The following is a 25,304-nucleotide window of genomic DNA, read 5'->3' on the forward strand; positions in this document are numbered from 1 at the left end:
GGATTAAGCATTAAATACTTGAATAGGAACGAAGGCAGACACAAAAGCAAACCAACCTGCAGCTAAGATATGACAATGAAATATTAATCATACTCAATAAAAAAAACGAGAGGGCATTACAATCCTGACAAAAATAGAGATAGGTGATGAAATATTCATAGGCAACAGTTTATAAAATCAGGCACAATACCTGTTATACACAGAGCAAGTGAATAGATGAAAGGTGGTAAAATATTTATCTGGACAGAAAAGAAATGGAAAATTTACAAACGAGCGTCCATAGATGACAGATTAGAGGCTTACGTCATTATACAGTATTGTGTGTGCTACAGTTTACACTCTGTGCTAGGAATTAGAAAGCATTATAGAATTGATATTTTAATTTATGGAGCGATGTGAGGTTAGAAATTGCAGGCTCAGTGGTCGTACTGTAGTTTACAATCAATACCCTTCCAAAATTGGAAATAGATGTATCAAAGGAATACACAACTCACGTATGTAGATATCAATGATTTAGCAGGTTATAATCGGGTGGTAAGGTACCGTATTTTTTTTCTGGAGTGATGCAATATTTTGATCACAATATAATACGGTTTGAAAGTTATGTCATATGAAGAACTATAAATGGAAGCATACATTTTAAAGTGGCATTTCAGTAAATTAATACTGTACATCCTCATAGTAATCTAGATCTTTACTTTCAAATATGTTAAATATGTACAAATGAGTAAAAAAAAATTCTAGATCACTGATTTGCAAGAATGTTTCTGGCATGTGCAGAACGTAGAAATACAGTGTGAGCAGGGACATAGCCACATTTCTCATGGCTAGGGCAGGTGCAGACAAACCTTGCTGTCCAAGTGCGATCTGACAAAACATCGGATCACATTTGGTACAATGTTAGTCTATAGGGCCAGGCACTTGTCCGATTTTTACCTCGGACAGTGTCTCTAAAAGTAAAAAGGTCACTGCATGTCTGAGTTTGATCCGATGACACAAGGCCAAGCATGTCAATGAGTGCATGGGAAACATCGGACTACACTCAATGACATCTTCTCCATTCTGTCAGTGCGATATCATCAGAGTGCAGTATTTCTGTGCACTGACAGAATGGAGAAGATGGAGACATTTTTTTCACCATCTTCTAATCATTCAACAGAATAGGATCACACTATGCTCACACTCTGATCAAACGCCGAGTGTCATTTGCATGATTGTCCCGATTCTCTCAGATGAGAGGATCTTCAGCCATCTGCACCTGTCCTTACCAACATTCTACTCAGTATACTCATGTACCACCCCAAAATGCTCAGGGAAACTCACTTTAGGGTGGTTGTAGTTCACATAAGCCCATTCCTGAGATTGCCAATAAAGTTGTTACTGTTGTCAACTATTTCTGACTGCATTAAATCTAATAAAAAGTGACAGATGTCTGAGAAGAAATTGCGATTGTACTTGTATTTTTAGACCACGTTCACACATTCAGTATTTGGTCAGTATTTTACCCCAGTATTTGTAAGTATTTGTTTGTGGGTGATAAATACAGAAGTGGTGACATGTTTCTATTATACTTTTCCTCTGGTTGTTCCACTCCTGATATTGGCCTACAAATACTGAGGTAAAATACTGACCAAATACTGAACGTGTGAATGTGGCCTGAAAGTGATTATCCAGTCAGGTGCTCAGAAATGATACGCCTCTAAGGCCGGGGTCACACTAGAGAGAAATACAGATGAGGGAGATGCGCAAAAACAAAGGATATGTTTTTCTATGGGGCAGCTTCCATCAGCCGTATATTTCTATGCCGTATTTAACATGCTGAGAAAATTGCAGCATGCTGCGATTGCCAGCATATTCCTCCAAAAATACGCCAATGAAAGTCTATGGGGCGAGAAAAATACGGATTACACACGGAACACACGTCTGCCCTGCGAGAAATTCGTACCGGTGTACAGTAAAATCATACTGACAGGTTAAAATAGAATAGATAGAATAAATGTCTACACATAGAATAGGTATATATACTGTATATATATGTAATTGACACACACATATATATATACAGTACAGAGCAAAAGTTTGGACACCTTCTCATTTAAAGATTTTTCTGTATTTTCATGACTATAAAAATTGTACATTCACACTGAAGGCATCAAAACTATGAATTAACACATGTGGAATTATATACTTAACAAAAAAGTGTGAAACAACTGAAAATATGTCTTATATTCTAGGTTCTTCAAAGTAGCCACCTTTTGCTTTGATGACTGCTTTGCACACTCTTGGCCGAAAAATTCCCAGGCTCGAGTTCATATGAGGACATCCAGCAGAGGGCGCATCACCGCGACGCAAGGTAACTACTAGTGTTGAGCGATACCATCCGATACTTGAAAGTATCGGTATCGGAAAGTATCGGCCGATACCGGCAAAGTATCGGATCTAATCCGATACCGATACCCGATACCAATACAAGTCAATGGGACACCAAGTATCGGACGGTATCCTGTATGGTTCCCAGGGTCTGAAGGAGAGGAAACTCTCCTTCAGGCCCTGGGATCCATATCAATGTGTAAAAGAAAGAATTAAAATAAAAAATAGGGATATACTCACCCTCTGACGCGCCCTGGACTTTACCGCCGTAACCGGGAGCCGTTGTACCTAAGAATGCGCCTTTGAAGGGCCTTAGATGAGGTCACTGCGCTCTGATTGGTCCGTAGCGGTCGCGTGACCGCTACGCGACCAATCACAAAGCAGTGACGTCACCTAAGGTCTTTCAAGCGCTTGAAATACCTTAGAAGACGTCCGCAGCTTCTGATTGGTCGCGTAGCTTCCAGATGTGCCTTTTCTGGGGTGGCTGGGGGCAGATGTTTTTAGCCAGGGGGGCCAATAACCATGGACCCTCTCTAGGCTATTAATATCTGCCCTCAGTCACTGGCTTTACCACTCTGGCGGAGAAAATTGCACGGGAGCCCACACCAATTTTTTCTGCGATTTAACCCTTTAATAGCTAGTGCGCCCAAATTTTGCACATACACACTACCAACATTAGTAGTGTGGAATATGCAAAAAAAAAAAAGGGATATGAGGTGGTTTACTGTATGTAAACCATGTCTCATATCATGTCGGGTTTGGGAAGGAGATAGCAAAAGTCGGCAATTGAATTACCGGCTTTTATGCTATCTAGCGCTGAATTAAATATAAATACAGTATATATATATATATATATATATATATATATATATATGTCTGTCTCAATGACATATATATATATATATATATATATATGTATACTGTATATATGTTTTAACGAACATTTGAGCACATAAATCCATTAGATGTCGGTTTTGCAAGCCTGCGAGAAAATCTCGCAGTACGGATGCCATACGGATTACATACGGAGGATGACATGCGCAAAATACGCTGCTACACCCTGTACACATTGTAGATTATAACAACACATAGGAGACTCGTTGGGTATTCCCCCAGGCTCCAAAGAAGAGAACCAAAATTATTCAACATTACAAATCAATTTTATTAGAGCATATAAAAGATAAAAAAGTACAGGACAAAAAATCCAAAGAGTACCCAGGGAAACAATGGGTCACCACCCCAATATATATTATGGAATATACTGAAAAAATACACAAAATATCATGGCAGGCAGTGTCCTCTTGTTTATTTCAGCTGGTTATATAAGGTGCATATGCATATATAAATTCAATATCCCAATTCGGGTATATCAATAATGATGCTCCCACACCACTCTCCATCTGTATATCGGCTGAATCACCAATATCAGGTAATACGCTGAGTGCAATTTGATCTTACCAACTGTATGATATATCATGTATTGAATGGATGCTTTGGATAGCGCTATTTTATTCATCAGATTGGGTTATAGGATATACCATTTTAGCACCAGTCGTGTTAACTCTGTTGCACTGTGGAATCCATGTGCTCCAACACTTCAGTTATACTTTTCATGCGGTGCCCTTGTGTAGATTTGTGCTGGAAGTATATGGGAGCATCATTATAGATATACCCGAATTGGGATATTGAATTTATATATGCATATGCACCTTATATAACCAGCTGAAATAAACAAGAGGACACTGCCTGCCATGATATTTTGTGTATTTTTTCAGTATATTCCATAATATATATTGGGGTGTTGACCCATTGTTTCCCTGGGTACTCTTTGGATTTTTTGTCCTGTACTTTTTTATCTTTTATATGCTCTAATAAAATTGATTTGCAATGTTGAATAATTTTGGTTCTCTTCTTTGGAGCCTGGGGGAATACCCAACGAGTCTCCTATGTGTTGTTATATAGTATGAAGTGCCAATATTCATTTGGGACAATCGTGGTATAAACACATTGTAGATTGTAAGCTCTCACGAGCAGGGTCGTCTTATTTTGTCTTATTTTTGCTTTATTACTGTATTGTTAATGTTGTTACCTATGACTGTTGTGTTTGAAACTGTTAAACTGTAAAGCGCTGCGGAATATGTTGGCGCTATATAAATAAAGATTATTATTATTATTATTATTACACCCTGCTTAAGGATAACATACGGATCACTATTTTGGGAACATTTCTGCATATTACGGCCGTAAAAAACGGAACGTATTTTCATACGCTGAGTGTGACGCCGGCCTTAAACCTACAACTCTACCCACAAAAATCATGCCCTTATATGTTCATGTTGATGGAAAAGACATGGCTTTTGCAATAGGAGAAGAAAACGAAAACATGAAAAATAACCCAGTCAGGAAGGGATAAACCAATACAATAAACACCATAAAGAAAACAATATCCAAACACCTCAATTGCAGTTTTTTGTTTGCCACCCCTCCTCCACAAACGCAATAAAAGTGATCAAAATGCCCTATACAGCTCTATCAATGAAAAATAAAGAAAATGTATTGGCCTTGGGAAAATGGTGACACAAACCACTTTTTTTTAAATAATATAATAATTATTTAATAATAATTACCAGTAAAATAATTAAAGTACAAAGATAATTTCCATTATCATACTAACTTGGAGTATCATTTTGCCACTTCATTTTTCCTGCGCAATTATTACCGTAAAAACCACTGACAAGAAAAAGTAATGATATGTTTTTCCGTATTTCAGCCTAGTAAACAAAAAATTCCCCTTTTTCAGTACAGTGTATGATAAACAGAATGGTGTTACTCAAAATAACAACTTGTCTCCTAAAAAAAACAAGCTGTTTGGAAAAATAAAAAAGTTATTGCTTTTGGAAGAAAAGGAGAAAAAAGACAAAAGTGAAACATCTGCATCATTAAAGGGTTAAAATAATGCCACTTATTTTAACCAATTCCCAACCCCCTGACTGAGAAGTTAGCGGAATCTAATAGCTGCTGCTGATCTGCAAAGTGAAATAATCCATCCATTGTTTCATCAAACTTCTAGTTTAAATGTACCGTAAGTCTTTTTCTGGACACAAACCCTCTGTATAGATATCTACAAAAAGTGATCTTGCAGAAAGTACAGTAGTTAATCTAGGCAGGTTTACTTCTATTTTTTTAATATAATAAACAAGATATTGAGCAATAAAAGTTGGCAAGTTCACAGTCTGACCACAACGGAAAAAGAAAGGTACTTCAGAATATTTCACCAAGAACGGAAACAAGGGTGTGGGGATTGTTTGAAGGTATTTCATTATAGTACGAAATGGTAAACACAACCTGCTATATGCAGGGAGTTGGCTTGTAAATACTGAAAAAAATCCATTTTCTATTATCAAATTTTATCAGATTTTTATCAAACCAAGTTCATAAAATATACGGCTTCTGACGCACATCATTTTCTTTATTTTTGTATGAAATGTTTTACTATGTTTGTTTGTTTCCCAGAATATGGAAGGGAAAGGAAAGGGGATAACATCAACTTCTGATTCAGTAAGTCATTTAACAAAGACAATATAATAGTAAACTCATTAGCATCTCTCCAGTCCTGTTAGAAGTGTGGACAGTGGTGGAGATGACAAAACAACCACTCCCGCTCGGTATTGAATCTGGAAAGAAAAACATGTCATCCACAGCTGAGGACAACCTATAACGAACAATATGTCCCAATGTTAAAATTTACAATAGAGGAGGGAAGAAGAGAAATAAAAACAAAAAAATAGTGTGGGAGGGGGTGCAGGGAAAAGGCTCAAGATTGGGCTACATCATTTTTAAATTATGGGGTACTGTTGAAAGGAACAGTGGCTCGGTGGTTAAATATTGTAACCTTGCAGCTCTGGGGACCTAGGTTCAAATTCCACATTCTAAAGACATACTGATGGGGACAGTGATGATAATGTCTGTAAAGTTCTGTAACATTAATGGCACTAGATAACTGAGTCAAATAAATAAAATGTGAAAAAATGCCATTAACATGCAGATATGGGATTATTCTGGAGTTTAATCGCATTCTGAAGCTGCTCAGCGCCAGCACTGAAAGATTGGGTACTGGGAGAAAATGAACTCTCGGCAGCCCCAAGCATTCAGTCATAGAGGGCGGCCGACGCGGCTTCAGTCACCACTCAGTAAATAGTGAGCGGCCTCTGAAAACATGCCCCGGCACTGATTAATGGGTAGGAGAAGCTAAGACATTTCCTCATACAAGAAAAATGAATGAAACATGAATTGTAAAAATTGATGTGTACCAAAAATTAATCCAGCACAGTGAAAAAAACACATACAGTTTTTCAGTTTGATAAAAAACTAATGTGTGAAGCTTGAGTTACCCTCATCAGTAGTGTGTGTTTCTGTAACATTTAACGGCTTACCCCTACACAGCAGACTGAGTTCATCCTAACCCAGCGGGATCAGCCGGCAGTCTAGTATCTGTCTACTGACTCTTCCCTGATACATCACGAAGGGTAAAGGCCTGGTCCTTTTATTCTCTGAGAGAAAAGCTGCTGTCAGATTTGTTGGAGTCCAGCTTTCCTGTGAATGCAGAAATCTGTCAAGATACAAATGCTTCTCATTAAATTAGAATATCATCAAAAAGTTAATTTATTTCAGTTTTTCAACACAAAAAGTGAAACTCATATATTATATAGAGTTATTACAAACAGAGTGATCTATTTCAATTGTTTATTTCTGTTAATGTTGATGATTATGGCTTACAGCCAATGAAAAACCAAGTCATTATCTAAGTGAATTACAATAATTAACAAAAACACCTGCAAAGGAATCCTAAGAGTTTAAAAAGGTAGGCTCCACAATCATGGGGAAGACTGCTGACTTGACAGATGTCCAGAAGGCAGTCACTGACACACTCCACAAGGAGGGTAAGCCACAAAAGAAGCTGGCTGTCCACAGAGTGCTGTGTCCAAGCATATTAATGGTAAGTTGAGTGGAAGGAACAAGTGTGCTAGAAAAAGGTGCACAAGCAACCGGGATAACCGCAGCCTTGAAAGGATTGTCAAGAAAAGGCCATTCAAAAATTTGGGGGAGATTCGCAAGGAGTGGACTGCTTCTGGATTCATTGCTTCAAGAGCCACCATATCCAGACGTACCCAGGACATGGGCTTCAAGTGTCACAATTCTTTTGTCAAGCCACTCATGACCAATAGACAACGCCAGAAGCGTCAAACCTGGGCCAAGGAGAAAATTAACTGCACTATTGCTCAGTGGTCCAAGGTGTTGTTTTCAGATGAAAGTAAATTTTGCATTTAATTTGGAAATCAAGGTCCCAGAGTCTGGAGGAAGAGTGGATAGGTACACAATCCAAGCTGCTTGAGGTCTAGTGTGAAGTTTCCACAATCAGTGATGGTTTGGGGAGCCATGTCATCTGCTGGTGTAGGTCCACTGAGCTTTATCAAGACCAAAGTCAGCGCAGCTGTCTACTAGGAAATTTTAGAGCACTTCATTCTTCCCTCTGCTCACAAGCTTTTTGTAGATGGAAATTTAATTCTCCAGTAGGACTTGGCACCTGTGCACACTGCCAAAAGTACCAATACCTGGTTTAAAAACAACAGTATCACTGTGCTTGATTGGCCAGCAAACTCGCCTGACCTTAACCCCATAGAGAATCTATAGGTTATTGTCCAGAGGAAGATGAGAGACACCAGACCCAACAATGCACACAAGCTATCAAAGCACCTCACCAGTGCCACAGGCTAATCGCCTCCATGCCATGCCTCATTGATGCAGTAAGTGATGCAAAAGGAGCCCCGACCAAGTATTGAGTGCACTAACTGAACATATTTGTCAGTAGGCCAACATTGCGGATTTTAAAATCATTTTTCAAGCTGTGTTATAAAGTATTCTAATTTACTGAGATAATGACTTTGGGGTTTTCATTGACTGTAAGCCATAATCATCAATATTAACAGAAATAAACAATTGAAATAGATCAATCTGTTTGTAATGACTCTATATAATATACAAGTTTCACTTTTTGTATTGAAGAGCTCAAATAAATTAACTTTTTGATGATATTCTAATTTTGTGAGAAGCACTTGAAACTGTCGATTGATCAATCACTTGGACCAACAGCTATCTAATTTTATGGAGGGTAGTGATGAGCGAGTACAATCGTTACTCGGGTTTTCCCAAGCATGCTCGGGGGTCTCTGAATATTTCTGAGTGCTCGGATATTTAGTTTTTGTCAACGCAGTTGCATGATTTGTGGCTGCTAGGCCTGAGTACATGTGGGGGTTGCCTGGTTGTTAGGAAATCCCCACATGTATTCAAGCTGTCTAGCAGCTGCATATCATGCAGCTACGGAGACAGAAACTAAATCTCTGAGCACTCACAAATACTCGGAGACCACCCGAGTATGCTCGGGAAAACCTGAGCAAAGAGTATACTCGCTCATCACTAATGGAGAGTTTAATGCAATGATAGGACAATGCTCATCACTGTAGAGACACCCTTGATAAAGAGAATAGTCACACCCAGTACTTAGAGCTAAAGAGGTTGTCTGGTAAAAATAAGTTATCCAACTAAACAAGATAGGTGATAACTTATTGACTGAATCTTATGAACCATCTGATTTTCAGTTTTTGAGCCTTATACAGGGCTCATTTGCAGGGACTCCCAGGTTTCATCTATAGAGTAGTCGCTGACTGGTGGAGCAAGTTGAAAAGAATGACCGGAGCCAGGGACACAATGACATACAAAGCTACAACTAAAGGAAATTTAAATAGCGATGGGCTTGCTGATTGGATTCTGAATATTACTTCTGATTGGTCTTATGACCTGTCTTCTTTCTGACCAGTCAAATGCTGTGATTGTACCTCCAGTAGAATCCTCGGTCCAGGAGGGTGGTGGATGTCAGAACGATACCATGTATTGAATGGACATACTTGGTCAATTGATAGGGTACAAAGTTGTTTATTGATATGTACAACATGACGCGTTTCAGAGCCAATCCAGCTCCTTCATTAGATAAAACATAAAACTCCTGTTTGACGTTTAACAAAAGCTGATGTTATGGACTTTATACCGTATCGACTGAGCAAGTGTGTCCATACAATGCTCCTGGTAAGACACAGTTCAACCCACTGGTGTCTGACAGCAGCGCCAAGTAAGCGGACTGTATCAAAAACTACTGGATGTGCTTATATCGTTTTCGGCAAGAAACCGCCAGCTGCAGCTGTCCAAATTCACTGAGCTAGTAAAGTATAATTAACATACTTTAATATCATTTTAATTAATAAAATTAGTATAATTTAATTGGTCAAACTGTCTGGCTATTCAAATAGATGGACAGGTTAGAGTTCCACAAAGTGCCCAGCGTCTCTGCCAAAGCCTCCAAGAAGAGTAGTGGCAGTTCAAGACGAATATATTGCAAGCATGATACTTGTAATACTACATATATATGATATTTATCATCATATTTATAATTTATATTATTAGTATCAATGCACATTGAATAGAGACATACAGATATAAGGATTGATGCGTTCAACTTTCCACATATCGTATAAATAATTCTATGTGCAATATTTGGAAAGAAATATCTCAAGAAAATCTATTTGACAGTTTACATATCACTGATGACGTTTCCTCTTCTTGGTCATGTGAAAAATGTGGAGATGACTGCAGAGATAAGATTGCTGTTTAGAAGGCAGTGCACACAGTGTTTGAATCATTTGAGTGAGGTCAGATGAGATCTGTTTTTCTTCCCGCTGGCTGTATATTTCATGAAAGTGAACAATTCAATGTATGTTGTTGAGGATCATACTGGATTAAATTGAACACATAAAAATCTAAGGGCATATACTGTACATCTGTTTGGTGTGAAACCTCAGATTTGCTGAGCAGTACAGAATTGGCATGGGCACCTCCAATATACCCTGAGGTTTATTGGGTAGAATCCTAAGCCTGCCACTTCAAAAGCTTTGGCCTTCCACTTGTACTGAGTGTTTATCTGTGTTGGCAAGATAAGGAACGTGAAATGATGATGGGTCTTTGATGACTTTGGGTTATTTCCTCTACTTTGATGTGATCAGGACTATCATTTTGAAATGTTTCACCATGCCAAAAGAGTAAAACAAATTACTAAAACAACTCAGGTTGTGGGCATTACAGAGGTAAAGAAAATGCAAAAAACTATAACTACAGCATAATGAAGCAAACTTTTTCATTTTCAGTGGAAATAATCTATAATGTCAAGACATGATGAATCCATGAGAATATACATACTGCCACTCTCACCTTCACCTTGAGCACCCTATCTTGCACTCCTTTGTGGCCATATCCATTTTCTCTCCACATCCCTTTTTGTTTTGTGTTTTCATTTTTCCTTCCTTCTTTTCGTCTTTTACATTACTTTTACTTTTTACACCTAATATCTTGGGTATATTCCAAAGTTTAAAGGGTCATTGTACATTTGACAAATTTTGCATAAATCTAATGTGTGAATATCAGATACTTTGTAATACCATATATCTGCTTGGAGAAAATGTCTCTTTCTCAACTAATCAGCTACATCTCCTTCCTTCTGTCCATTTTAACTCATTGTTAATTCTCAAAAACTACTAAAATCCGTCCTGTGTCAAGACATACTTTCAGATCACTGAGAGATCAAGTTACATACTGCATATAGTAATCAATAGAAAATGGGAGAAAACTCGGAGTATATAGGTAATAGATACTTTATTAGTACACATACATAATAACTAATCCATACAAAAAATTTTTTACACGACATATAGTAAAAAACCAGGATGGTAAAACGGATAGGTGGGAATCGCCCAGTGTGCACCGTCTATGGCATGCATGCCATTATTGATAAGAGACCTACTCCTATAATTGTGTCTAAGTCTATGAGCCAAACTGGCATAAAGTGACCGATAGTACAGGGTACTCTTACCGCTGCTGGGCACCAAGGCGGCGCACACCGGGTCAGATCCTCTCCCCTTGATAAAGCAATCAACATCGTGGGCGAAACGCGCGTCGGGGACTGTGCTTGAGGATCTGACCCGGTGTGCGCCGCCTTGGTGCCCAGCAGCGGTAAGAGTAACCTGTACTACCGGTCACTTTATGCCAGTTTGGCTCATAGACTTAGACACAATTATAGGAGTAGGTCTCTTATCAATAATGGCATGCATGCTGGCCCCATAGACGGTGCACACTGGGCGATTCCCACCTATCCGTTTTACCATCCTGGTTTTTTACTATATGTCGTGTAAAAAATTTTTTGTATGGATTAGTTATTATGTATGTGTACTAATAAAGTATCTATTATCTATATACTCCGAGTTTTCTCCCATTTTCTATGGCTCTTATGGAGTTGGTTTTCTTCGGTGAGGGGCTGTTTGGCACTATTTAGCGCTATTCCTTCCCCCTCAGTATCTAGTATGTTGCCTGGTTTTGGTATTAGTAATCAATGGAGTGGGGAGGGGATAAGAGAAAAGGAAGCAGCCGCAGTGATAAAGAGAGAGAGTGCTCTCTAGTGAGTGTTTTATCTCACGCTAATGTTAAATTCACTGCTATGCTGCACATTTCTACTGAATGATCTCCTCCATGCTGCTGCTAAGTGAAATAAGGCTATGTGCACATGTTGCGGATTTGCCTCTGGAATTTTTTGGGCAGATTCTGCATCTCTTGGCAGAAAACGCAGGTGCGGATGCGATGCGTTTTTTATGCAAATTTTGTGCGGATTTCATGCGTTTTTACCCCTGCGGATTTCTATAATGGAATGGGTACAAAAATGCTGCAGATTCGCACAAATAAATGACATGCTCCTTCTTTTGATCCGCAGCGGTTTCCGTGCGGAAATTTCCGCACCATTAGCACAGCAATTTTTTTTCCATTGATCTACATTGTACTGTAAATCACTTGCAGATCTGCGTTTCTGCACGGAAAAAAACGCTGCAGATCCGCAGTAAATCCGCAACGTGTGCACATAGCCTAATAGTAAAGTCCACTCACCTGTCTCTAAGTAGTGCAGAGTTCTATATCTTAGTTGGTTGGCATTTTTCGAACCTTAACCCCTTTCTGACATTGGACGTACTATCCCATCGAGGTGGGGTGGGCCCGTATGACCACCGATGGGATAGTACGTCCAGCGCGATCGGCGGCGCTCACGGGGGGAGCGTGGCCGATCGCGGCCAGGTGTCAGCTGATTATCACGGACCGCCCCCGGCACATTAACCCCAGGCACACCGCGATCAAACATGTTCACGGTGTGCCGGCGGTACAGGGAAGCAAAAAGTGGAATAACACGCGATCAAAAAGACGGATATAAATAACCATGGTACCGCTGAAAACGTCATCTTGTCCCGCAAAAAATGAGCCACCATACAGCATCATCAAAGAAAAAATAAAAAAGTTATAGTCCTCAGAATAAAGCGATGCCAAAATAATTATTTATTCTATAAAATAGTTTTTATCGTATAAAAGCGCCAAACCATAAAAAATGATATAAATGAGGTATCGCTGTAATCGTACTGACCCGAAGAATAAAACTGCTTTATCAATTTTACCAAACGTGGAACGGTATAAACGCCTCCCCCAAAAGAAATTCATGAATAGCTGGTTTTTGGTCATTCTGCCTCACAAAAATCGGAATAAAAAGCGATCAAAAAATGTCACGTGTCCGAAAATGTTACCAATAAAAACGTCAACTCGTCCCGCAAAAAACAAGACCTCACATGACTCTGTGGACCAAAATATGGAAAAATGATAGGTCTCAAAATGTGGAGACGCAAAAATGTTTTTGCTATAAAAAGCGTCTTTTAGTGTGTGACGGCTGCCAATCATAAAAATCCGCTATAAAAAATGCTATAAAAGTAAATCAAACCCCCCTACATCACCCCCTTAGTTAGGGAAAAATAATAAAATTAAAAAAATTTATTTATTTCCATTTTCCCATTAGGGTTAGGGCTAGGGTTAGGGCTAGGGTTAGGGCTAGGGCTAGGGTTAGGGTTAGGGCTAGGGTTAGGGTTAGGGCTAGGGCTAGAGTTACGGCTAGGGCTAGGGTTAGGGCTAGGGTTAGGGCTGGGGTTAGGGCTGGGGTTAGGGTTGGGGCTAGGGTTGGAGCTAAAGTTAGGGTTAGGGTTTGGATTACATTTACGGTTGGGATTAGGGTTGGCATTAGATTTAGGGGTGTGTCAGGGTTAGGGGTGTGGTTAGGGTTACCGTTGGGATTAGGGTTAGGGGTGTGTTTGGATTAGGGTTTCAGTTCGAATTGGGGAGTTTCCACTGTTTAGGCACATCAGGGGCTCTCCAAATGCGACATGGTGTCCGATCTCAATTCCAGCCAATTCTGCATTGAAAAAGTAAAACAGTGCTCCTTCCCTTCCGAGCTTTACCGTGCGCCCAAACAGGGGTTTACCTCAACATATGGGGCATCAGCGTACTTGGGACAAATTGGACAACAACTTTTGGGGTCCAAGTTCTCTTGTTACCCTTGGGAAAATAACAATTTGGGGGGCTAAAAATCATTTTTGTGGGGAAAAAAAAGATTTTTTATTTTCACGGCTCTGCGTTGTAAATTGTAGTGAAACACCTGGGGGTTCAAAGTTCTCACAACATATCTAGATAAGTTCCTTGGGAGGTCTACTTTCCAAAATGGGGTCACTTGTGGGGGGTTTTACTGTTTGGGTACATCAGGGGCTCTACAAATGCAGCGTGACGCCTGCAGATCAATCCATCTAAGTCTGCATTCCAAATGGCGCTCCTTCCCTTCCGAGCTCTGCCATGCGCCCAAACAGTGGTTCCCCCCACATACGGGGTATCAGCGTACTCAGGACAAATTGGACAACAACTTTTGGGGTCCAATTTATCCTGTTACCCTTGTGAAAATACAAAACGGAGGGCTAAAAAATCATTTTTGTGAAAAAAAAAAGAATTTTTATTTTCACAGCTCTGCGTTATAATCTGTAGTGAAACACTTGATTGATCAAAGCTCTCAAAACACATCTAGATAAGTTCCTTAGGGGGTCTACTTTCCAAAATGGTGTCACTTGTGGGCGGTTTAATGTTTAGGCACATCAGGGGCTCTCCAAACGCGACATGGCGTCCCACCTTAATTCCAGTAAATTTTGCATTGAAAAGTCAAATGGCGCTCCTTCCCTTCCGAACTCTGCCATGCGCCCAAACAGTCGTTTACCCCCACATATGGGGTATCAGCATACTCAGGACAAATTGCACAACAACTTTTGTGGTCTAATTTCTTCTCTTACCCTTGGGAAAATAAAAAATTGGGGGCGAAAAGATAATTTTTGTGAAAAAATATGATTTTTTATTTTTACGGCTCTGCATTATAAACTTCTGTGAAGCACTTGTTGGGTCAAAGTGCTCACCACACATCTAGATAAGTTCCTTAAGGGGTCTACTTTCCAAAATCGTGTCACTTGTGGGGAGTTTCAATGTTTAGGCACATCAGGGGCTCTCCAAACGCAACATGGCATCCCATCTTAATTCCAGCCAATTTTGCATTGAAAAGTCAAATGGCGCTCCTTCCCTTCCGAGCTCTGCGGTGCGCCCAATCAGTGGTTTACCCCCACATGTGGGGTATCGGCGTACTCAGGACAAATTGTACAACAACTTTTGCAGTCCATTTTCTCCTGTTACCCTTGGTAAAATAAAACGAATTGGAGCTGAAATAAATTTTGTGTAAAAAATATTTAAATGTTAATTTTTATATAAACATTCCAAAAATTCCTGTGAAACACCTGAAGGGTTAATAAATTTCTTGAATGTGGTTTTGAGCACCCTGAGGGGTGCAGTTTTTAGAATGGTGTCACACTTGGGCATTTTCTATCATATAGACCCCTCAAAATGACTTCAAATGAGATGTGGTCCTTAAAAAAAAATTGTGTTGTAAAAATGAGAAATTGCTGGTCAACTTTTAACCCTTATAACTCCCTAACAAAAATGAATTTTGGTTCCTAAATTGTGCTGATGTAAAGTAGACATGTGGGAAATGTTACCTATTAAGTTTTTTGTGTGACATATCTCTGTGATTTAAGGGCATAAAAATTCAAAGTTGGAAAATTGCGAAATTTTCAACATTTTCGCCAAATTTCCATTTTTTTCACAAATAAACGCAAGTTATATCGAAGAAATGTTATGACTATCATGAAGTACAATATGTCACGAGAAAACACTGTCAGAATCGCCAAGATCCGTTGAAGCATTCCAGACTTAAACTCATAAAGGGACAGTGGTCAGAATTGTAAAAATTGGCCCAGTCATTAACGTGCAAACCACCCTTGGGAGTAAAGGGGTTAAGGGTATGTGCACATGTAGAAAAGTCCACTGCGGATTTTTCCGCAGCAGATTTGATAAATCCGCAGGTCAAAAGCACTGCTTTTTTCCTGCGGATTTATTGCGGATTTACCGCGGTTTTTGTGCGGATTCCACTGCGGTTTTACACCTGCGGTTTTCTATTATGGAGCAGGTGTAAAACTGCTGCGGATTCCGCACAAAGAATTGACATGCTACGGAATGTAAACCACTGCGTTTCCGAGCGTTTTTTTCAGCAGCATGTGCACTACGGATTGCGTTTCCCATAGGTTTACATTGTACTGTAAACACATGTGAAACTGCTGCGGATCCGCAGCTGTGGAAATGCTGCGAATTCGCAGCAAAATCAGCAGCGTGTGCACATAGCCTGATAGTTCCATTTTATATTAGATGAATATGAACCATTGAGATTCAAAATGGGCCAAGTTTTTAACAATATTGAAATAATTTTTTTTTTATCGTATACTAGTTTGAATTGTGGACTTTTTGCCACTGAAGTTTGTCTCTGTTTGAGACAGCTCAGGAACAGATGAAAATTAAAATAGGACTTGTTACGTGGAAAATTGGCGAAAAATACAGGACACAAGTTATACTGTATATGGACTAGAAATAGGTTTTTCCTTAAGTACACACACATGACCGCTTATTCGGAAAAGTCACCTGAAACAGCAGGTATGCTTTAAGTAAATACAACTCCAATAGTAATTTGCTTGTTATGCCTTGGTGAATATTATTTGCACATGCCTCTAATTACGTTTGCTTTCATCTATGTACACAATACATATATTTGCCAGTATTCTACAGTAACATTTATATCATTCAGTGCTCTAGTCATTTGGTCTTTTGAGTTGAGATTTTGTCGAGTTCTGAAAGCTAAAAAAGAGACTGGAATGAGAGCTAATATTTTCTTTCTTACTATATAGACCACCTATGAAAACAGAAAAAAAGGCATCTGATATGTTCCAGGTTAATTTATTCCAATATAACAAGTTTTTCAAACTAATGCATTTATTTTTTGTGAAAAGAGAAGCATTTTCCAGATTACAGTATAGTAAAAGATGTGAATTAGATACTACTTTTGGTGACTAATGATCAGTTTAAAAAAAAAAAAGGTAAAACTATAGAAATGATAATAGGACAAAGCACTATATTATAGAATATTGTTTACTAATCTACCTTTTAGCATTTATATGTAGCGCAGTCCTTATTAGATGCTTGGTTTATTCATTGGCATGATTTAGCGACACACTACTTTTAATATTGATGTATATGTATGATGTTGTATACTTAATTCATTTTAGGCTTAATATGCTCTTTCTGGGCTCTATTTTACGACTCTTTGTTCTTCAGTGATTACCTATGTCTATAGAGTTTTATCCAAGGTCAATACGTGTACATCTATGTTTGGATTTTTGGGGTTTGACCTGAATTGTATACCTATATATTCAAAATTAATAAATCTATAGTTGTATGTCTTCATTTATAGTGTGATTTAATGAGTGTGAGAGCACCCATTGACATGCCATTCTGGGCTTCCAGCAATAATTGCAACTTAACAGACATAAAATGACTCCGGGACATGATTCTCCAGGTCAGTATAATTGCAACGATACCAAACTTTTATAGTTTTATTTAAGTGGTGAAAAAAACAAGTTTATAAAAATAAATTGTAGGGGTGCAAGCTTTTAGGAGCGAGGCCTTGCCCACTGCTCAGGAGTATGTATAATTCATACATTCCCTCTGGTTCCCGCTAAGAAACCGGTGAATTCCTCCAGTGCACGTGCAGAGTGATTGCAGGCTTATTGATTTGGACCAGACAACCCCTTTAAGCTGCATTTATCCTGAAAGATAACCGTAAATGCGTGCCCTTACAACGCTCATTCACTATAATCTTTCATGGTAAACAGGTTGATGATCACCTGATGAACGAGCCAAATGTGCGTTCATCTTTAGAATTGATCTTTTTGTGTAGCTCAAAACATCATTGTTCTCAGCTTTGCACCGTACTCATCGTGTTGTCGAGAACCATTGTGATCTATGCACACTAAGCAATCTATTACACTCAGTGTGCATCCTTTACTCCGGTATACCTGTTTAAACAGGATATTAAATGATCGCCGATCGGTAAATGTTTACCGACCGGCGGTCTTATGTTGGTATCCGTCAGTCCGTGTAAATGGATTCTTAGTCAGACATTTCATTAGGTTTTTTCTCTAACGTTAGGAATAACAAAATGGGACACTACTAATTCTAGGTGATACATCAAACACAACCAAAGGATTTACACTCAATATTATTTTTTTTTCAATATTGCATGAGATTAAAAAACAAAATTTCCACAAGTGGAATAAAAAATGGGGTGTGGGATATGTAAATATTAGGGTATATACATATTGAAATATATACTGTTGATACAAAGGCTAAACCAAACAATGAGGAAAATATAGTATAAACTACCTATGGCTAGAATAGATGTGTGACTACTGCCATATTTGTACAATGAATTATAAATAGTATAAGTAGTAAAGAACAAATGATTCATACAGATTAAGTGCAGAGGTATCAGTAATATCTATATTAAATGATTCTTAATATATCATAGGAAGTGTATAATATAATTTAGTCGACTAATCTATAGATGTACAATAAATTCAATAGGATAAAATGAATTGTTCATAATAATTGAAGTAAAATCGATCACCATGATTTTAATCAGTATTCATATACAGTACAGAAAAATCAAATAGCTGTCCAGTATCCATAGACCCTACACGCACGCACACTGCACCTGCCCAACGTGCGTTTCGCCTGAGCTTTGACGAGGGAATTTTCCCTTTTAATATCATGTATTATTGAAATAAAATTAATAGTTATTGTAAATCCTTTGGCTGTGTATCATATTTTTAGGTTGTATAAATCCAGTGGATACACATTTGTGCTATTTTTTTAACATAATTATATTGGATGCAACTGTTTGCCCTGAGTACTGCTCTTAATTATTGTACTTGTTTTTATTATGTATACCCATCCTTACATGTAAAGCGCCATGGAATAAATGGTACTATAACAATAAAAGTTAATAATAATAATTATTTCCTTTTCGTAAAACATCAGATGCCAACCAAAGTTAGATATTGGTCTATCGTGTCCTGTAAAAAATGCAGATTACAGACAAAAATATGAGACTTCTAACTAATCGAAGCATCTCCAAAACATTTTTTTAATTATTTACTTTTTCTTTTAATGACAGCACAAACTTTTTATTGCTCAGTGCCTCTTCATAACCTATTTATTGCATTTGTAATCCCAGATGGTAAATCAAGTAATCCCCTCTAAATCTGTTACAATGTGTATTAAATAAAAAGTATCACCTGTAGTTATCTAGTCAATAAGAACAAATGTTTATACCGTAAATATTTTTTTCTTTTAGGTTTTAATTTCTGATGGTAGAACTTTTATCCTATTAAGTTTATGGGGACTTCCATCTTGGAATAGCCTCTGTTTAGAGATATTTAGAGAAATGCATTATTGCAGCCATTGAGACTTGAGATTGACCTCTACAGGAGTGTTTTCTTGGCATGTTCTGTAACCTGTACAGAGGTCATTGTGTAGGACGAGACATATGAGACCCCAAACTGACTCCTGTCTATGTGCGTTACCTTAAATTGTAATCCCGTCTGACGATAATGATAGAACAGGAAGTGACGGTCTATTATGTGACTCTGTAGTCAAAGCGAAAACTGCATCATTTCAGATTTATTTAAAATATTTATGGTGCCACAGAAAACTAAACAAAAAAATCAACAGTCTTAAAACGTTATTAGCCTAAAAGTTTGATTTAAGCAGTAGGTCATTTCCTGAGGTATATCCTTTTCAGTATGATTAGTTTCTATTGGCCACGAGGGACTTTTTTTCATTTAGCAGGAATAAAATTGCGAAATTGCAGTTACATATGTCGCTCCTATGTACAAAAAGGCTAGGTTCACATCTGTGTTCTAGAATTTTGTTTTTCTGCTTTGCTTTAGAAACAAATAGAATTTATGTCCAAAACAGATCTGTTAAAAAAAAGCTGTATTTAATTAACCCATTATCTACCAATGTCCTTTTTTTGGGACGCCTAATCCTTTGCTTCTAGCAACTAAGATTTTATAATTAGGTCCAATTTTTTGTGTTGTGCTTGTAAAATGAATGTTTTCAAAACAGGAAATCATGTCATTGTCATTTTTAATTGAATATTCTTCCTCCCGGAGAGCTTTCAAAGCACCTATTTTCGAGGTTTTCTCAAAATTAGGATCATAAGCTGAAATTATTATTTAAAATCACAGTTCTGTGATCACAAAGTTATTAGAACTATTGTTTATACTTGAAGGAAGGTATATAATGCAATGGCATTGATGTAGATTTACCAAGGCCAGAGTTATATTCAAGTGAAATTGCCGTCCCATTTTTGGGACATTGGCACAATGCATTATCTATTTTCAATGTTTTTTTTTACATGGAAATTTTTGTTTGATTCACTAGTTATTATACATAACCCTAAATCATTTACAACTGATATGGCAGGCAGAGGTCTTTTAGTTTCTTTTCATCCTTGTTACCAGATAGTCTGGAAATCCCTCACCCCTCCACCCCCTTCCCCAGTACCTTTCTGACTATATAAGCTTTGTGAAACCTGATATCTGAGCTGTACTGGAGACACTCAGAACAGACCCTGTAACTTGCTGGCTTGTCAGACATTGTTTACGATCACATCACAGTATATAAGGTTGGTATTTTATGTTTTTACTAGATGGCAGCCCGATTCTAAAGAATCGGGAGTCTAGAATCCATATATACTTTATTTATTCAAATGTAAGAATAATACAATTAATAAATAATAGTAAGAAAGAACAAAAAATGGCTGCACTCACCAGCTCTTGACAATTCTTGACAGTACGGCACATTTCTGATTGGTCGCTCGCGGCAGGCGGCAACCAATCAGAAAAGTGCCGCGCACCACGAAGGCATATATCTTTGTCCACCCTGAGCGGGTGTAGGACGCTGGTGACGTCACTTATCTCCGGACATTATCTCCGGACAAAGCCACGGAAGTTGGCACAAATTGCCGGAAGTAGTATTCTAGGCAATTATATATTAGATTTTAATGTTATCAGTGTTTACGTTTGAACGTTTATATTGTATTGTCCTGTCACCAGCCATGTGTATGATTATCGGCCGAAAGCCTCTCTGGAACCAATAATCACCCCATGTAAAGGTATCTTTATAAGTTAAAGATTCAGAATACTATGACTTTTATCATATCCTGAACAGTCAAGTTTTTTATGAACCGTTAAGGTTTTCTGGTTGAAGTAAAAAAAACTCTGAGTGTTTACAGTTTGAAATCATAAAATGTTGAAAAATTATGTCATTCTTGAGTATATCACTCAATGGTGCTCATAAACGTGTCAAATTTGATCTATAATATACTTTAATATACGTTACTTTAATCTTTAATATACTTAAGAACAGGGCCCCAGACATCACACAGGGGGTCTGAAACACCGCACAGTGGTCCAAAATATCGCTGTGCTCTGCCTGGGGCCCCATATGCTGCCTGGGGCCCCTGTGCTCTGCCTGGGGCCCCTCTGCTCTGCCTGGGGCCCCATGCTCTGCCTGCGGCCCCTGTGCTCTGCCTGGGGCCCCATGTTCTCCCTGGGGCCCCTGTGCTCTGCCTGGGGCCACTGTGCTCTGCCTGGGGCCCCATATGCTGCCTGGGGCCCCTGTGCTCTGCCTGGGGCCCCATAGACTGCCTGGGGCCCCTGTGCTCTGCCTGGGGCCCCATAGGCTGCCTGGGGCCCCTGTGCTCTGCCTGGGGCCCCATGTTCTGCCTGGGGCCACTGTGCTCTGCCTGGGGCCCCATAGGCTGCCTGGGGCCCCTGTGCTCTGCCTGGGACCACTGTGCTCTGCCTGGGGCCCCATATGCTGCCTGGGGCCCCTGTGCTCTGCCTGGGGCCCCATATGCTGCCTGGGGCCCCTGTGCTCTGCCTGGGGCCCCTGTGCTCTGCCTGGGCCTGGGGCCCCATATGCTGCCTGGGGCCCCTGTGCTCTGCCTGGGGCCCCTGTGCTCTGCCTGGGGCACCATGTTCTGCCTGGGGCCCCTGTGCTCTGCCTGGGGCCACTGTGCTCTGCCTGGGGCCCCATATGCTGCCTGGGGCCCCTGTGCTCTGCCTGGGACCACTGCGCTCTGCCTGGGGCCCCATATGCTGCCTGGGGCCCCTGTGCTCTGCCTAGGGCCACTGTGCTCTGCCTGGGGCCCCATATGCTGCCTGGGGCCCCTGTGCTCTGCCTGGGTGTAGGACACTGGTGACGTCACTTATCTCCGGACATTAGCTCCGGACATTAGCTCCGGACATTATCTCCGGACATTAGCTCCGGACATTATCTCCGGACATTAGCTCCGGACAAAGCCACGGAAGTTGGCACAAATTGCAGGAAGTAGTATTCTAGGCAATTATATATTAGATTCATCACAATTGTTTATTTAGCTTGTTTTATGAATGGATAGTGAAATGTGAAATATATTTTAAATAATAATATATATTTTTATCTATAGTTTTCTAAATGTTACTATACTAATTTTTATTTTTGTTGTATCAGCAGTAAGAACATGGCATATCGATATAAAAAAGGACTTACTGTTGATGAAATACTAGGTTATGTTGAGGAATTAGATGACCAAGAAGAGGAAGTTTCTGACGTTGAAGTAGTGATTGTGCCGCCTGACCCTGATGAGGCAACTGATGAGGAAGATTTTCAGGAAAACAAGCTTCTTGCTCATGAATTGAATGATGTAGCAGGAACTTTGGAGGTATTACACACTTCAACAGAAATTGAAGAGGCTCCTGAGGTGGCATCAACTGAGAATTTACCATCCACCTCAGCAGGAACTTCAAGTACCAGTAGCAAAAAACAACCAAGGAATCAAACTTCAAAACCAGTTGTGAGCAAGAAAAAAAATGCAACAGAAATATTACAATGTGCAGCAACTCCAAAATGGAAAAAATGTCAACCAACATATGAAAGCAGTGCGGACCAGGATACGTCCGAAATAAGCAACATTTGTGACCTTTTAGAAAATAAAAATGAAGTTGAAGTATTTGAAGAGTTTTTTTTTCCCATGATGTTATGGATATTATTTTGACTCAAAGCATGCTATATGCAAACTAAAAAATAAACCCTCCTTTTCCATCAGCGAGGAAGAATTACAAGTTTTCTTAGGCATATTATTAGTCTGGATATCATTCTCTCGCCCAAGAAGACATGTACTGGGAACAAGCTCAAGATGTGGTAGTTCCATTGGTGCACAAAGCAATGTCAAAGAACCGTTTTAGGGAAATTAAAAAATATATACACCTAAATGACAATTCTAAAATTGACAAGTCTGACAAGATGTACAAAGTTAGTTTATTCTTTGAAGTACTGGGGAAAGAATTCCTGAAATTTGGTGTATTCCACCAGGAACTTCCCTTAGATGAAATGATGGTCCACTACTATGGCAAACACCCTACAAAAATGTACATGCGAGGTAAGCCAATAAAATTCGGCTACAAAATTTGGTGTCTGTGCAGTTCCAACGGCTACCTCTACAAATTTGTGCCATACTGTGGTAAGTCTGACAAAGGAAGGATCGTTAGGCTTGAGAGTAATTTCACAACTTACAAATGTAATTCCTAATTCCCAGTCATTCAGTTACAAGTTATTTTTGACAATTTCTTTACAAGTATTGATGCTCTGGTGATGCTGAAAAACAAAAACATCCAAGCTACTGGCACTATGAGAGAAAATCGCACAAAACAGTGTCCTCTTATGCCAAGCAAGGAGATTGAAAAACAAAAGGAAAGAGGATTTTGTGATTACCGGTTTGATAAAGCAAATAACATTCTTGTGGTGAAATGGAAGGATAATAAGTTTGGCACGAACTTCAGCACAATAGAGCCTTTGTCAACAGCTCGTAGGTACTCTCAAAAACAGAAAAAACATGTCCAAATCTCAATGCCGCTGATGGTTCAGGAATATAATTCCCACATGGGGGGAGTTGTGTTATTGGACAAACAAATCTCCCTGTATCTTGTCAGAATCCGTTCAAAAAAGTGGTGGTGGCCCCTTTTCACTCAAATGATAGACATTGCCGTTGTCAACACCTGGAGGGCATATCAAATGGCAAAAAGTGTCCCACTGCTAAGTGTAAGGAGAAACCATAAACACTTTATGGAATGCATGCCAGTCACCACTATAATTATATTCCCAATAAGGGATAAAGTGTCAAAAAGTAATGGGACCGAATAGGACCATAATGGACAAACTGCCTATTCATAGAGAATACACCATCCACACATACACCATCCACACGTACCCCTTGAGAAAGGCATTTGCCGAAACGCGCATCGGGGTGGACGGGTGTGAGGTGCTTGTACACTTGTGCTTCTACGTTTCTGGGTATGTATACTCTATACATCTGTCTGATTATGCGGATATTTGTTACTGGCGTTATGTGATGGTACTGTCATATTGATGATGACTATATGTGGACATTATGTTTGCTGTCACTATTGATATAACCTCTTTGCACCCACCCTTGTCCTTTGTTTGTACGTGCTGGGGACGGCACGGGGACTTCTTTCCTATCTGCTGTTATTTTAGCCTGTTATGATCAATAAAGTTTTTTGTATTTTGCATATATTTGGACTTATGACTGCGTATGTGTGGATGGTGTATTCTCTAAGTGTAAGGAGGAGGATTGCATTGGCCTATCTAAGCAAAAGAACACAATCAACCCCAAAGCTATGTGGACCTCAACGGAGTAAACTATTAGGTGGCCGAGTTAGTGATGACGTCAGATTTGATCCTGGTAATCATTTGATAGAGCCAATTGCTACACAAAGAAGGTGTGCTTTATGTAAGAAAAAAACAACCAGAATTTGCAAACGGTGTGATGTTCCCCTTCATGCTAATTGTTTTGCTGTATTCCATTCCCCTAACTGAGTTATTTGGAGAATTTTGTAATATAATATTTTGAAAAAAGTGCATAAACATATTGTTTGCATAATAGTTTGTAAGCAAAAAATGCAAAAAAATAAAGTTGAATAAGTTCTATCTTTTCTGAGTTTTTGCTATCACTTTCTGCCAATGTCCCAAAATTGGAATGCCCTTTTCTGAAAAATCCGTACTTGGAAAAATTTGGCAAATGATGTTTCTGATTCATTAGGACCCAAATCATTAAAAATCTTTCATAAAAAAAATGAAAATTGCTAATTTGGCAAGCAATGGGTTAAAAAAATTTAGATTCAAATCCATCAAAGTTTTTACAGCAGAAATATTTCATAAAATACTAGGAAAAAAAAATAGCATTTTTTTTTGTGAAATACGAGATTTCATAAATATTTAGCAACTTGTCGCGTTTTAACTCCAATTTTAGCCAGCTTCAGCAAACTTGGCAGAGATCTTGCCACAAATTTTACTCCAGTCCCTGACTATGGTAAGATTTTAGATGAGACACACACTACTTTTAAGATGCTCCTGATTCCTTAAGAGTAGTGCCC

At 39.0% G+C, this 25,304-nt stretch overlaps 1 protein-coding gene across 4 annotated transcripts in view; it reads right to left on the reverse strand.

The window, feature by feature from the left end:
* The window catches only part of SATB1 (SATB homeobox 1), a 237,401-nt gene that overhangs the window by 141,017 nt on the left and 71,080 nt on the right, over nucleotides 1–25,304 (reverse strand). Inside the window, exon 1 of one of the 4 annotated variants that reach the window (XM_077268874.1) lies at nucleotides 6,804–6,963. The exons of the other annotated variants lie outside the window; for them this stretch is intronic. The gene's annotated coding sequence lies outside the window, so the exon portion shown is untranslated. Of the gene's footprint in view, nucleotides 1–6,803; nucleotides 6,964–25,304 lie in introns of those variants that run through there. 4 annotated transcript variants of the gene reach the window in all.

This window comes from Ranitomeya variabilis, chromosome 6 (assembly GCF_051348905.1).
Source record: "Ranitomeya variabilis isolate aRanVar5 chromosome 6, aRanVar5.hap1, whole genome shotgun sequence".
NCBI lineage: Eukaryota > Metazoa > Chordata > Amphibia > Anura > Dendrobatidae > Ranitomeya > Ranitomeya variabilis.